Source organism: Taeniopygia guttata, chromosome 9, assembly GCF_048771995.1.
Source record: "Taeniopygia guttata chromosome 9, bTaeGut7.mat, whole genome shotgun sequence".
Lineage (NCBI taxonomy): Eukaryota > Metazoa > Chordata > Aves > Passeriformes > Estrildidae > Taeniopygia > Taeniopygia guttata.
The window spans coordinates 22,867,839-22,882,392 of record NC_133034.1 but is presented as its reverse complement, the minus strand read 5'-3'; the positions used below and the strand labels follow the sequence as shown (position 1 = coordinate 22,882,392).

Genomic DNA, 14,554 nt, shown 5'->3' with positions numbered 1-14,554 from the left:
AATGAGAGGGAGAAATCCCTGTTTCCTGGGGGAGCAGCAGGCAGGTGTGAGGACACAGGAGCCCGTGGGCTCTCTGTGCCTGGAGTGTTGGGGAATTCTCTGTCCTGTCTGCCCCACGTTGCTGTTGCAAAGGGCAGCAGTTGCATTCTGCTTTTTATGAGTTAGAGGAAATTGTTGAGCTTGGGAAGGCTGACTGCAGACATTGTTTCTCTCTCCTACACAGGATAATCTCCAGTGATTACTTTTTCCTGGTGCATTTCCCGTTGGGCTGTCCAGAGGCTGTGGCAGATGCAGGAGTAAATAGGTCAGTGAATTTTGAATTATTCCATCCCCTGCTTTTTCCATTCCTGTCATACTTATCCACTTCTTTTTCACAGTCTTTGTTTTTCCAGCACCTGAATAAAAGCCAGGGTCTGATATCCCACAGCTGTAAGGCTGTCTGGCCTTCCAGAAATCCCATCTTCATAATTGTTTACATTATTTATTGCACTGTAAGATAGTGAGTGATGAATTAGTGTGCATTCCTTGATGTTTATGTCTGGGATGTCCTTGTGACTTTTTAAGGATCTGAAATAGAGACTTTCAAATGGAGTTTGGAAACTCTTACTGTGTCAATTTAATTTGAGGAGAGAAAAACAACCACTCAGGAATTAATGTTTTAAATCTGAAGAAATGTAGATGAAGAATTTTAAAGGAGCTTAAAAATGAACTCAGGACTTCAACAGCCATATCCACATTGATTTTCATGTTACTGTTATCTCTGTTAATGATATTATCATGGCCTGGCAGACTCAGAAACAGAAGCTGTTAATCCAGTCAATTACAGGGTTATCCCCAAATAGTAGTTTTAATTTAATTTGAGTTATTGACTTCTAGCTTCTTGCTATACACCAGGAAAATGTGTGCAGGCTTTTTTCCCAAAACTGTCTTTTCTAATTGTTAGTCTTGGAAGGGCTTTGCTGCTACATTACCATCTAAAATTAGTTCCAGTCCAAAGGAATTCTACGTATTTGTTTGGGAACATATAAGAGTAGAAAGTAGTGGAGAAAAGGGCTGAATTTGAGAAAGACCTGCTGAAAAATCTCAATCTCTTCTGAAAGATATCCAAAATTACTTCAGTCCTATTAGTGAGAATTATCTTGACTACTTCCTGTTGAAAGAACAATTGTGTTTTATTTGCTACCAAAGCCTCATTTGAGGCATTATTTAATTTCCTGGAAGATGAATGGCTGCTGGCAGCTCTCAGTCACTGCTACTTGAGTTTTCCTCACAGCTTTCCGTGTTTCCCAGCTCCCTGGTCTGTCTGGGATCGGGGTGTTCCTGTAGAGTTCAGGTTTGTGATGCACATGAGTGAGGATAACAAATTAAAGAACTTCTAAGGACTCGAATGATGAAGGTCCTAAAAGAAATAATTAATGGCTGTACCAGTCAGGCTCCTGAACCAGCTGTAGAAACCACACTGGAAATTGATCCTTTTTTTGCCTATGAAAAAACAGAACTTGGCTTTTGGCTTGGATCCATCCAGCACTGTAAGGAGAGGGAAAAAAAATCCCGTGAGCTGTTTGTTTTTGTAGTTATTAAAACCGATGAGCTCAGAGTTTGGAAATGCTGCAGAAGGAAAAAAAAAAAAAAAAAAAGGGAGGGGGGAGAGAAGACCTGGAGCAAAGCAAGGGGAATCCACACGCAGGGTGGAGAGGGAATGTTGGATATCGGTGCCACCTAGTGGGAATTCTCCAGAAGATCGAGGAGAGCCAGGCTGCTGCTTTCACCCTAAAAAAATCTCTTAAAGAAATAAAGAAATCATTGATGATGGTGTGGGCACTCAGCAGCATCATTAAGTAAGGCTGGGAGTGTGTGAGGTGGAGGCTACAGGTGCTGGATGGAAAAAGTAAAGTTAATTAAATCTCTGGTACAGCTCCTTACAAGGGGACAGTGTCTTTTAGAGTCAGGTAACAAAAAACCCCTAACACTGCTCAGTGGGTGCAGGGGAGCTCTTTGCCTGTGGAATTTTGCCCTGGAAAGGTTGGGGAGGGGGTCGAGACAGTGCACATGCAGGATTTATTAACCATACCTGGGCTGAAGTGCTTGGAGGCAATGGAGCTCATAAAGTTTTACAGGCATTTACACAGCACATTTACATTGTGAATAAAGAAGTGCTACAGCTGCTGGTAAGAAGCTCTGCACAGAGTAACTGCCTTGTAAATAATGAGCCTTGAGAGCAAAATCTGCTCCCCTACACTATCAGACATTCCTCTGCTTTGGCCATGATGATGAACAGTCCTTGAGAGCCACAAAGTCCAGCTCAGGGCATGCCTTTTCTTGTTTGATTGAAAAAAACCCCTTCATTTCCTTGGGAAATGATGTTGCAATCAGACAAGGGCGTTGTGATTGTGTGTTGTTCACTTTCAAATCTTGTAATTCATTGTTTAACTCAAGTAGATTTACCAGAGGGCAGCAATCTCAGATATGACATTCCTGAAAGTTTCATGAAGTAAGTGTCCAGGAAGAGGAGAGTCAGCCAGGGGGAAAAGTACCATCAATTGGCCCCTAACATGGAAAAATACTTAATTCGTACTGCTAGCACAGAAAAAAACCCCATCTACCATTACTTTTCATATTAAACTATAAACCACAAGATTTTCAAAGATAAACTTCTGCTGGAAGTATTTACTTAGGCAAAAGCAGCAGAACAGTGGTAGTGAAAGAGGGATGTGAGCGGGACTGGGGCATTGAGCAGCAGCAGGGGTTTTACTCCTGATTCCAGCCTGCAGTGGGATCCCAGCATACTGCTTGGCACCCTGGCACCTCTGAATGCCACAAGGATTGTCAGCTGGAATTCATTTAGGTGCTGGCAGAAACCCAAAGTGTTTGCCTGGCGATTTCCTCTCGGGGTTCCAACAGGCAGGGTGACCCCAAGAGGTTCTAAAGAGTCTTTGCTTCCCTTAGCCTGAACACAGGCAAAGAAGGAGCGTGGAATGCTTCTGATTGTGCTTTTAAGGTTGTTTATTTCTTCTTATCTATAACATTCTTTCTCTGATCTGCTGAGCTCTGTCCAGAAAGGAAGCCATGGCAGTCATCTGCTGAGAGCCTCGAGTGGCTCCCACATTATATACTCAAAGATACATGTGTATGTTTACAATTCCTTCACCAATTCCTATCATCTGTGTTAGACTGTGAATCTCTTCCTTAAACCAATAGAAAAGTGTCACCATCACACCAAGACATGGAGAACAAGACAATGGAGAGGAAGGCCAGGACATGCCCAAATCCCTCCATCTTATACCCCCTTGAACCCCTTCTAAGAACCCCGAAATTATACTTTTCCAACCTGTGTTAATTCAAATATCACACTACTCCAACTCTTGTGGCTTGTAATTCCTCATGCAGAGTTGACAGCTTTTCCCATGGGCTAAAATGGAAGCCACAGGTGTTTTTGACTTTGTGCCAGGGTCTCTGAGCCCCTGCCAGGGTCTGGAGCCAGCCAGGGCAGCCAGAGGGATTCCTGGAGCAACATTTGCCTACCCTGGCTGTCTCTTGCTGTTGGACAGAAGAGAAGCCTGGTGCACTCTGAGCACGTTCTTGCTGTTTGCCTCTCACTCTGCTTTAAATGCGAGCTCAGCTTGTGTCCAGGGGGCCTCAGAACTGCAGTGTGTGACTGCCAGCAGGGACTCATTTAAAAGGGGATGGCAATTCACAGAGTCCAGGGGAAACAAAAAGGAATGGAATGAACTCCTGATCCATGTGCTGCCCCTGGGACACCTTTGCATCTCTTGTCTCTGGGCTCAAAGGGACCTTCCCTTCCTGCCCATTTCAAGTGGAAAGAGGAGGATTTGTTTCATGGGCAGCCGGTCTTGCACCTGTAGGGATCAAAGATGGGTTTGCAGGAGCTGAGGCCAATCCTTGAGGAGGAGAGGCAGAGAGAGAGCCTGGTGATGCAGATCCAGAATCCCAGAATGGTTTGGGTTGGAAAGGACCTTAAAGCCCATCCAGTCCCACCTCCTGCCTTCCCCTCCACCTTCCACTATCCCAGCCTGCTCCAACCTGACCTGGAACACTTCCAGGGATGGGGCATCCACAATCAGTGGGGACAGTCACTTGTTTCAGCAAATAATTCAAACCCCACAACATCAGGCTGCGGAAACCTGATTCTCTGTGGCTTCTCTTTGGATATTTTATGCTTTTTGGAGTGTCATTTTTGCTGACCTGCTCCAGGGCTGGGACACAAGACTTTGAAGAGGAACTGTGAATGGTATTTCTTGCATGTTGTTTATTATCTTCAAAAGCGATCTCCTTTTCAAACAGCCCCACTGAAGTTCTTGTATTTAAAAATAGCAACCCTACAGGGCTTCAATTTTCCTTTGGGCTTAGCTTCTTCCAGATTGCATGAGTCAAGGAAAAGCCTGAACATACAGGGAGGAAGTGACATAGACATATTGCTCATGATGAGAGTACTCAGCAAATGGGAAACAGAAATTTGGCAGGGGCAGTAAGGAAGATTAAAATACATCTGGACTAGAGCTGTGGTATTCCAAGGGGTGAAATAACCAAAACAGTTAGAAATCAAAATGCATTATTGGATATTTTAACATTCAAATGCCAGCAACAAGGAGATGGAATTTGCCACATTTCGATAAAACTTTGATAATTTTTGATAAAGCTTTCTGCAGTGGCCCAGGTAAAGATCCCAGTTGCTTAAAATTAACTTGTTTTATGTCTAAAGAGACTGAAAGAATAGAGAAAGCTGCTGCAGCAAAGCAATAGAGCTTTTGGGTTCATGTAGTACATGTAGAGGAAACCTACTGTTAGGAAGAGCTGATGATTTTTCTCCAGTTTCAGATGGCAGAAACCTCCAAATCTAAAGGTAAAATAATTGCTGACCTCTTACCTTTAAGAATGATTGATTAAAAGTGCAAATCCTAACCAAATCAAGCAAGAACTATGTTCACCTAAGGGTTGCACTTCTCAGAATTGCTATTTAATGTGTATTATGTGCAAAATAAAACAAAGACTGGAATTCCTACAGACCCTTTTCTGGATGACACCCTCCTTCTGTTAAAGCCAACATCAGGTTATTGCCTACAGCATACTCCAAATTTCACTTTTACTTTCTTTTCCCTTCACAATTTAAGAGGTGGTTGCTTTGTTTTGACTTGACTCATAACCTGAGGCATGACTAACGCTGATGTGCAGCGATAAAACTTCCTGTTAGGGTAAATCCCAAGAAACTCCAGCAACTTTATTGTCAATTTGGACTCCTACCAATGCTACAGTGGAGGATTTTTTTCATTTTTATTTCCACAGTAAAAGTAAGAGCCCCCAGCTGAAAGATGACAGCCAGGCTGCATTTTAGAGCAGTTTGGGTCCAGAGCCAGACCTGTATTCTGCAGCCTGAACCTTTTTCTAATTAAAATACACTTGATCTACTGCTAGAGTGTTGGAGAGCTTTTGAAGTCAGACTCTCCCTTTTCCACTTTTGCAGGGTATTTTGAGAAAAGAAGGTTGTCTCTGCTTTGGGACACATAAATGGGGCTTGGTTAATAGATGAGAGTAAGCACAGAGTAGATGAGGTTGGAAACTTCTTATTCCACTTTGATGTGTCCATCCTAAACCCCTGAATTTTTTACAGCATTCATCACTGTGGTATTTGGTGATATATCAGGTTCAAGAGTGGGCTTGCTGTCCTTTTTCCCCCCTCAGCTCAGTGTCCACTGTCCTTTTAGAGCTCTCTTCACGTGTTTCAGTGCAAATATTGAAACTTGTTCAAGAAGTAGTTTTTATGTGATTTTCTCAAGGCATGAAGCATCAGGATTACCCATCCTCTTTGTCACCTCTAACCAAATTTGCCAGTATTTCTCTATAAATACCAAAGGCACATGGCCTCATCCGAAGCAAAGTTGGTTTAAATGAAAGATAAATTTCCATTTTTTCCCCGTAGGAATTACAGTATCTAGAACATTGTTCTTGAAACAGGTTCCTTCCCTTATTTGAAGGGAAGAGCTAAACCCCTGGCTTTAACAAGCCTCACACTGTTAGCAATGTGCTTTTTAGAGCTCACTCCAAAGCCTGTGCAGATATAACATGATATTTGATATATTCATGTGAATGCAACACACAGCTGAAAACTTCAGGGTTCTCAGAGGCTGGGTGACACTCCTGAGTGTCCCTTCTTGGGAAAACAGCTGTTCTGGAAGAGCACTTCATATTAACCTCAGAGGATGCTCTACATCAGCCTCATTTGGGTTGAGGGCTCCCCTGGATCCCTGGAATCCCAAATCCTGCCTGGATGGGGTTTGGAGCAGCCTGGGGCAGTGGGAGCTGTCCCTGCCCAGGCAGGGGTGAAGCTGGATGGGCTTTAAGGTTTCTTCCAGCCCAAACCATTCTGGGATTCTGTGACAAACTCATAAGTGGCAGATGTTCAACACTCTCAGTTAGTGCAGGAATTCCTCTGGCAATAACAAACATCCTTTAAGGTGCCAAAGCTGTTACCACTGCTCACAGCTCCTGCATGTGAACATAAAAAACTGCAGAGTGCAAAGCTCAACTAATGATCATCCTTGGGGTTTTTTCACTCACAAAACTGTGCAGTTCAGCCTAGGTAGAGCAGTCCCTCATAACAGCAAACTTTGCCCAGGAGATCTGGCCATAGCTCTCGAAATCCCTGGAAATCTCTTCAGTACTGCCTGGGCCCCAAACCCTCTCATTATAAACCAGATCCAGAATGTGCATCCAAGCTTTCTATCCTGTTTCCATGCCACAGTGCTTTGTTGGGACACCATTTAAATTCCTTTCAACACAGATTCTCCTTGACTACAAGAAACATTGCCTGGGACCCTGCCTTTAAAAACAGCCCAGCAGAGGAGGCTCTGTGCTCCGTCCCAGCAGTCGGGATTTTGTGATCTGAGCTGCTTTCCACACCAACATCCCCTGTGGGGATGGATAACACCTCCCTCAGAGGTGACACCTGGAAGTTACAGAGCTCTTTGAATCAGGGGAAGGGAGAGTTCAGCCAGGGATTCTCCAAATTTTCTGGGCACAGAAAGAAGCTGTGGCTGCCCCGGGATCCCTGGAAGTGCCCAAGGCTGGGTTGGATGGGGTTTGGAGCAGCCTGGAATGGTGGAAGGTGTCCCTGCCCATGGCAGAGGGTGGAACAGGGTCTTTAAGCCCTTCCAAATCAAACCATTCTGTAATTCTTTTCTATGGTTCTAAGACTAAAACATTCCAGACCCTGGGGTTCTGACTGTTTTGGATACCTTGTAGAAAAGTCTTGTTGTCATCCCAAGCCAGGTGGGGGCTGCACTGTAAATCTCCATTTATTTTAGGTTGGGGAAGGGTTTCTTCCTTCAAATAATGAGCTGCTTTTACTGAAACAACCAACCAGGAATGTGCTCCTGCCAATTTGAGTTATTTTCCTTTGCACCTAAAGATTGAGTCTGGAATTTTCTTTTTTTGATGTTTTCTTTGATCATACTACTTCTCTGTCCAATATCTTATAAATTCCTTTTGCCTTGAAGTTTATGTGGACTTTACTTTGAGACCATATTTACCCCTGAGATCAGGACTCTCTAGTTGAAAAGGGATTAGAAAATACAGGGTAAAATGTGCAGTAAAGAGCTTTTTTACTGCTGTCTCTCCTTCCCTAGAGCCCCTCCAGGAGTGGCCAACAATGCTGATACCACTGAAGAGGATGATGAGAGAAACAAGGAGAGAAACAAAAGGAAGAGGCAAAGAGACTGACTGATGATCCCCAGCTCATTAATAATCTCTTTAAAAGTAGGGCAACACACCAAAAATTCCTCACTCCAAGCTCCCTGGTGTGTCGTATTTTAAATTTTTTTCTAAGTTCCTCCTAGAATGCAGCTGCCTGCTGGACAAAAGCCACCTACCTTTTGCCACATTTTAGGTTTCTATTCATCAGCAAGAAGCTTCTCCAAGCTTTTTTAGGAACCTCCATGTGGATTGAGGGCTGTGTGACCTTTAACTTCATCTTTAAGCACTGCACAAGTAAACGACTGGAGCACATTTGTGACAGTATTTGCAGAAAAAATCCAGCAAATCCTTCTGGGGTTCTTAATAACCTCTCACATGCTGAATAACAATTAAGCCCTTTGAAGTGAGTACATAAGCGTTTTTGGGGGTTTTTCAATGAAATATGACTTCATGTTTTAGACGTGGCAGGGAAGCCTCTGTATGCAAATCACCTTGTGCTGATGAGGTTTCGTTTTACTTTTTAATGAGGGGAGAAATGCTGACTGAAGTGCAGCCGCGTTCTACATGAAAAAGGAGCAGTATATTTGTTAGCCAAATTTAACACCTTGTAACAAGAACATCCAGTGACACAAATATTTCAGAAATATTTCTCGCAAGTGCTGCCTGGTGGGAAAATGCTGAGGTGTTCTGGCTCTCAATTTGCACAGCACAATTCTACTTTTGGGTATGGACACTGTCAGGATGGGGTGGTTGCTCCTAAAACTATTCAGGTGTGGCCACAGTGTTCTTTTTATATTATTTGTATCCATTAGATTATTTTTATCCCAGTCTAGGGATGGCATTGGCACCTGAACTTCTCAGCAAACACAGAGGCTGGAGCCAAGTGGGGTTGGTCTTCCCTCCAGCAAGTGACAGGATGAGAGGAAACAGCCTCAAGCTGCACAAGGGGAGGTTTAAACTCGATATTAGGGAAAATTTCTTCATGGAAAAGGTTGTCAGGCCGTGGAGCAGGCTGCCCAGAGCAGTGGTGGAGTCACCATCCCTGGAAATGTTTGGAGACTCTGTGGATGTGGCACCTGGGGACGGGGTTTAATGGTGAGCACGGGGGTGATGCTGGGCTGGCACTGGACTTGATGAGCTCAGAGGTCTTTTCCAGCCTTAAAGATTCCAAGGCTTTGTGATCCCTGCCTGGAAGAAACTTCTCCAGTCCACCTCGTGCTACTCTCTGACACAAAGGAGTGTTTTACACAGTTATTCTCTTCTCCACCGTTCAGGCAGAGCCACTTTGAGATGTTTTCCTTCCTCTTCTTTCTTCTCCCTTGTTCGATGCTCTTTAACCCTGAATTATTTCTATTTCTCTCCTATTTACACCCTGATATTCCTCAGCAGCACCAGCCCGTGCTGGGTAACCCTGGGAGCTTTGGTTTATGTGGCTGCTCAGGCAGTGACATTTTGTGGGAATCCAGAGCTTCCCTCTGGCTGACCTGGCAGGTCTGGGACCCTGGCAGGGGTCAGGAACCCCCCTGGACAGAGCCCCCAGAGACACTGGCTGTGATCTCTGCCCATGGAAAAGAGGTTTCAATCTTACAGGATGAATTACCAGCTCTGAGTGTTTGATATAAGTAATAATTAAGTGTGGCACGGGTGCAAAAGTAAAATTTTAGGATTCTAGATTAGGGGTTCAGAGGGGACAAGATGGAGGAAATTGGGTGTGTCTTGTCCTTTTCCTCCTTCTCCATGCCCTCCATGTTTCACTGTGGTGTTGGCATTTTTCTGTTGGTTCAGGCTGGGGACACACTGTCCAACGTAGGTGACAGTTATTGGCACGTTATTGTAAATCCAGCACAGGTAGTTTGTGGTATTTAATGTTTGTAACATCCCACTGAGGGCAGAGCCCCACACGCTGCCCTGCAGGACAGAGCTGCGGCAGGGCAGCAGAACATGTTAGAGATAAACAGAATAAACAACCTTGAAACAGCACAGACGAATTATGGCTTCTGCTTTGCCAATGGGGCTGAAGGACAGAGACTTTCTACAATCTTGGAATCATCAATATTTCAGATTCCGACAACATTTCAGACCCAGCGCAGGGCCAGCACTCAGCTGCTGTTCCTGCGGGGAACGGGAATCCCACAGGCGTCCTTATTTTATTATTATTTAATTATAATTATTATAGCCCCGAATCCCAGCCCCGGAGGAGCCGGGAAGGTGGGGCCGGGCTCTTTCCTGCCGTGCCCGGTGCCTTTTCGGGATGCGACCGCCAGGTGACACCAGATCCCTGATGCTGGGGGACATCCCGGGAATTCCGCACATCCCGGCCGGTCGCACTTTTCCGGCCATTCCCGCACATCTCAGCAATTCCTGCTTTTCCGGGCCATTCCCGCATCTCCCGAGCATTCCCACTTTTCCGAGTATTCCCGCATCTCCCTGCTATTCCTGCACCTCCTGGGAATTCCCGCACCTCTCTGGCATTCTCGCACATCCCGGCCATTCCTGCTTTTCCCGGCAATTCCCGCACCTCCCGAGCATTCCTGCATCTCCTGGGAATTCCCGCTTTTCCCACCCATTCTCGCATATCCCGGCGATTCCCGGATCTCCCGAGCATTCCCACTTGTCCCGGCATTCCTGCATATCCTGGCCATTCCTGCATATACTGGCCATTCCCGCTTTTCCGAGCATTCCCCATCTCCCAGCCATTCCTGCACCTTCTGAGAATTCCCGCACCTCCCAGCCATTCCTGCATCTCCTGGGAATTCCCACACATCCCGGCCATTCCCGCATCTCCCGAGCATTCCCACTTTTCCGAGTATTTCTGTATCTCCCGGCCATTCCCGCAGCTCCCTGGGTCTGGCCCGCAGTGCTGGGCTGAGCACGGACAGCTTTGGTTCCACTTTTTTCCCCATTCTGTCCGGCCAAACGAAGCCCTGGGAAGGTAAAACCACTTCGGTTTCCATTTCAGACTTAATAAAATGAAAATTTCCCCAGAAGGTGACGACAGAGATTGAACTAAACTCCAAATATTAAACTTGCTGGGGAAAAAAAAAATAATACTCAAATCGTGGTTATAGAGTTCCCTAAACCAGCACATCTGTTTTGTGGGGGGCTGTGGAAGTGCTGGCCCCTGGTCTGAAGGATCTTGGTGAGAAGTTCTTTTGCTCTCATCCTCCTACCCCTGGCTTCCTCGATTTTTTGTGCCACAGAATTCCTTCAGACCTGCAGCTGGATGGGTTCTGTTCCCCGGGTGTTTGTATCTGCCCTGGGCTGCTGCTGGTTCCCTGTTCCTCCCTCCACACACCTCCTGCTCCTGTGCCATTCCAGCTGTTTGAGGAACAGCTGGAATTTTGCAGGCCCTAAAGAACTGAAGGAAGCAGTGTTTCCTCCTCCACAAAGCAGTAAATACTGCACTGACACTCTTCCTTCACTCCACTGAGAGTACAATCTGTTCAAGGAAATGTTAGCTGGGAGCACCTGTCATGTTTTAATTCAAAGGGGTCTTTTTTATTCACCAGTTTTATCTCAGAGCCAAAAAAGAAATGGAAAATAGAAATTAGGGGGGGAAAAAAATCCTTGCCCAGTTTGTGGCGGTTTTTTTGCTGAGTTCAGAGATCTCATTTTGTCACAAAAGATAAAACTGTGTTTGATAAGGCTCACCTAAGCTTCCCATGAAGCTGGTGTGGCCCTCAGGATAACTGCTCTGAGAATCCCATCTCTGCTTCACTTTGGACATGTCCCAGGCTGCCTTTTTCCCCCCTGGGAATGAGGCATGGTAATTTTCTTCTTCCAATGTGTAGTTTATTTAAACTATAAAAATTTCATCTCCCACTGTGCAAATTTTACAACTGATTTTGTTTCCGTGGATATCCCTGGATGTTAATATAATGGAAAAATATTTGCTGTGATTTTTTTTTTAATTGATTTTTTTCTTTCTGTCTATGAATTGCTGATAACATTCAGGAAAATTTTTCCAGAATTTTCAGGCAGCCTTTGCTGGAGGTTTGTAAAGTGTTTTGAGATCTGCAGGATGAACGCTCAAAAGTGCCAAGTGTGATGATCAGCAGTGGATGTTTATTACCTTGAAACAATCCACAGAGTTTCATTGGAAACGAGAATAAAGTGTTTGTACCTGGCTGATGGAAACTGGGGGCTTACAAAACATTTTCATTTCCTTCTTTCCCCCTCTGCAGCTCTCATCCTGCTTTTCCTTGACCTGCTGTTCTCAGAGTGCTGGTGAGTTGCTTATTTTCAGTGCAATTTTCATTCACACAGCCCAAAGTCTGCACTAGAAGTGAAGCTTTTTCGCTCATGTAGCCTCATTATTTTTCTCCTGGCACAAAAGGGGGTTTTGCAAAGCTTATATGGAAACCAACAGGTGCCTGTCTCACCTGCACTTGTTAGAAATGCCTACCTGGTACTGAGTTTGTGTACTTGGGCTTGTACAAAAACATTGATGGCAAATTGGTTTCAAACTTATCCTAACAGGGTTTTGCTGTGGCATCACAGGATTGTTCATGTCGCAGAATTTCGCCCCTTAAGGGCCAGGTTTTATTTCACAACTCAAAATGCATCTGTTCATCTCTGCTAAATGGGCTTTTTAGCACTGCACAGCCCCACAATCACTGGGAACTGCTCAGACTGGATGCCTAAAAGGAGAGAAAAGTGGAAATCTGTGTAAATGGGATTCTTCAGGGCAGCTCCAAATGGGGCTTTGGGTCACTCACTTTTCTCAGGAACAGCTTTTGTTGGAGATGCTTGTGGAGGGAAAATCCTGGCAAGCTTAAAAGCATTGGGAACATGTTTTTCTTTTCAATGGACATCTGTTGTGCTAAAGACAAAACAAAGTTAGAAAATAATGATGACTCTGTGGCTCCAGCTAACTCCCCTGTTTGTCCATCCCCAAAACAAACCAGATTTGTGGAAAGCCTGTCTGAGCATCAATTCAGTGTTGATGTAAGCACAACAGGCTGAAGTGTTCTTGGAGAAATCCCATCACAACTCAGAGAAACGTGAGCCAGAGGCAGAGCATCCCCAGCAGCCTGGAGTTCACCCTGCTAGAGGGGAGCTCCAAGTCCTTAGGGGGAATTATAAATGCTCCTGGAATGCAATTTAGGCAGCTTCAGTTTGTCATCTCTGAGCACATGGGCTCTGCTTGATTGGCAATTGTCCTGGGTTGTAAGATGTGTGTGAATTCTATTTCCATCTGTCAGGGCTGGGGCAGTTCTCTGCTGTTCATGGGGCACTTTTCTTCATCTCTCCCACAGCCAATCCTCCCTCCAGGAGATATCTCCTGTTCATGGGCCATTAATTATTAATTATCTTCTGTTCATGGCCACTGAGTGTCCCTGCATGGCTGAGAAAATTCCATCATCCCATGGGGAGATGCTCCGCCCAGGGGGAGGAGCCAAACATTCCTACCTGGATACAATCTGACCTGGGAACAGCACAGCAGCCTTTGCCCACTGCATTCCCAGAGGAGCAGCTTTCTTCCCCACTGCATTCCCAGAGGAGCAGCTTTCTTCCCCACTGCATTCCCAGAGGAGCAGCTTTCTTCCACTGCATTCCCAGAGGAGCCCAGGCCCATCTCCCCCAGCCCTGGAGCTCCAGAGGAAAACTCCCCCCTTGAGCAGGATCCTGCTCCAGCAGAAGCACAGCTGGCACTGCAGGAGGGCTGAACCACCCTGGGATGGGGCTGCTGCCACCTCCCTGACCCACAGGGCCTGCTCTGACTGTCAGTGTTTTTGTTTTTTATTTTTTTGTTTGTACTATTGTTTTTGTATTTTTAGTTTTCCTGGTAAAGACCTGTTATTCCTATTCCCATACCTCTGCCTGAGAGCCTTTTAATTTCAAAAATTATAATAATTTGGAGGGAGGGATTTTACATTTTGCTTTTCGTGGGAGGCTCCTGCCTTCCTTAAGCAGACATCTTGTAGATATCCTCAGTTCAGTCAGAGAGGAAAAGAAAAAAATTTCTACCAGGTTAAGCCTAAAAAAAAGTCCGAGGGGAATGTAAACAATCCATTATCTTGCTTTCCATTCCCATTATTTAAAGATACATTCTACCACACTGACCTAAGTGCAGTGATTTCACCAATCAGGTGAAATGTTTTTACTTTGAGACCAATGGAATTAATGATCACGATGTTCTCTATAAAAGAGAAGTGCTTTTGAATAAAGGCTCATTTTGCCTTCTGAATTCGTGCGAGTCATTTCACCCATCCCTGGCATCAAACCAACACAGCAATGAAAAGCGAGTCACTTGTGGCACGAGGAATGTGCTGGACAAGGTCAAAGCATTTTAAGGCAGCAATTTCTCTCCTTGGTAGCATGAGGCAGGGATGTTTCACCAGCGAAGTGGAGGCCGGGATGATTCAGGGTCAGACTTAAAAGTGGCAGCCTTGAAAGAGTGATAAACACAGAATTTTCCACTGTTCAACTGGTTTTACAGCTGATTACTCCACAGTGAGCACAGGTAGTCAGTAATCATAAAAAACCCTGCTGCTTTTACACCTGAGGGGAGGAGAACATGGTGAAAGTTTCTTTGAATACCCTTTTTTTTTTTGGTATGCTGTAAACATGTCAGAAAAGCTCTTTGCAAGGTGAGATTTTCCCTCTGGGCTCCATGAGTTGAAAACTGGATGGAGCAGGTAGTGACAGCCTTCTCAGAGCTTCAGCACAGGCTGGGCACAATCCCTTATTCTGGAAGAGAAGATTGTGGGCACCCTGTTTGTTAGAAGCAGGAGATTCACTGAGTGAGAATAATTCATGTTTCCTAAGCATGCCACATTTCTTTAATATGCCTTTTCTACAGGCAAAATGTGGCTGTGTCCTGTCCATCATCTGTCCAAGAAAT

At 45.0% G+C, this 14,554-nt stretch overlaps 1 long non-coding RNA gene across 1 annotated transcript in view; it reads left to right on the top strand.

Annotated features, from left to right (window-relative positions):
- LOC140684696 (uncharacterized) overlaps positions 1 to 14,554 on the top strand; it is a 28,304-nt gene that overhangs the window by 1,831 nt on the left and 11,919 nt on the right. The window contains exons 2-3 of the long non-coding RNA XR_012057361.1: positions 224 to 304; positions 11,892 to 11,934. This is a non-coding gene — a long non-coding RNA (uncharacterized lncRNA). The remainder of the gene's footprint in view (positions 1 to 223; positions 305 to 11,891; positions 11,935 to 14,554) is intronic.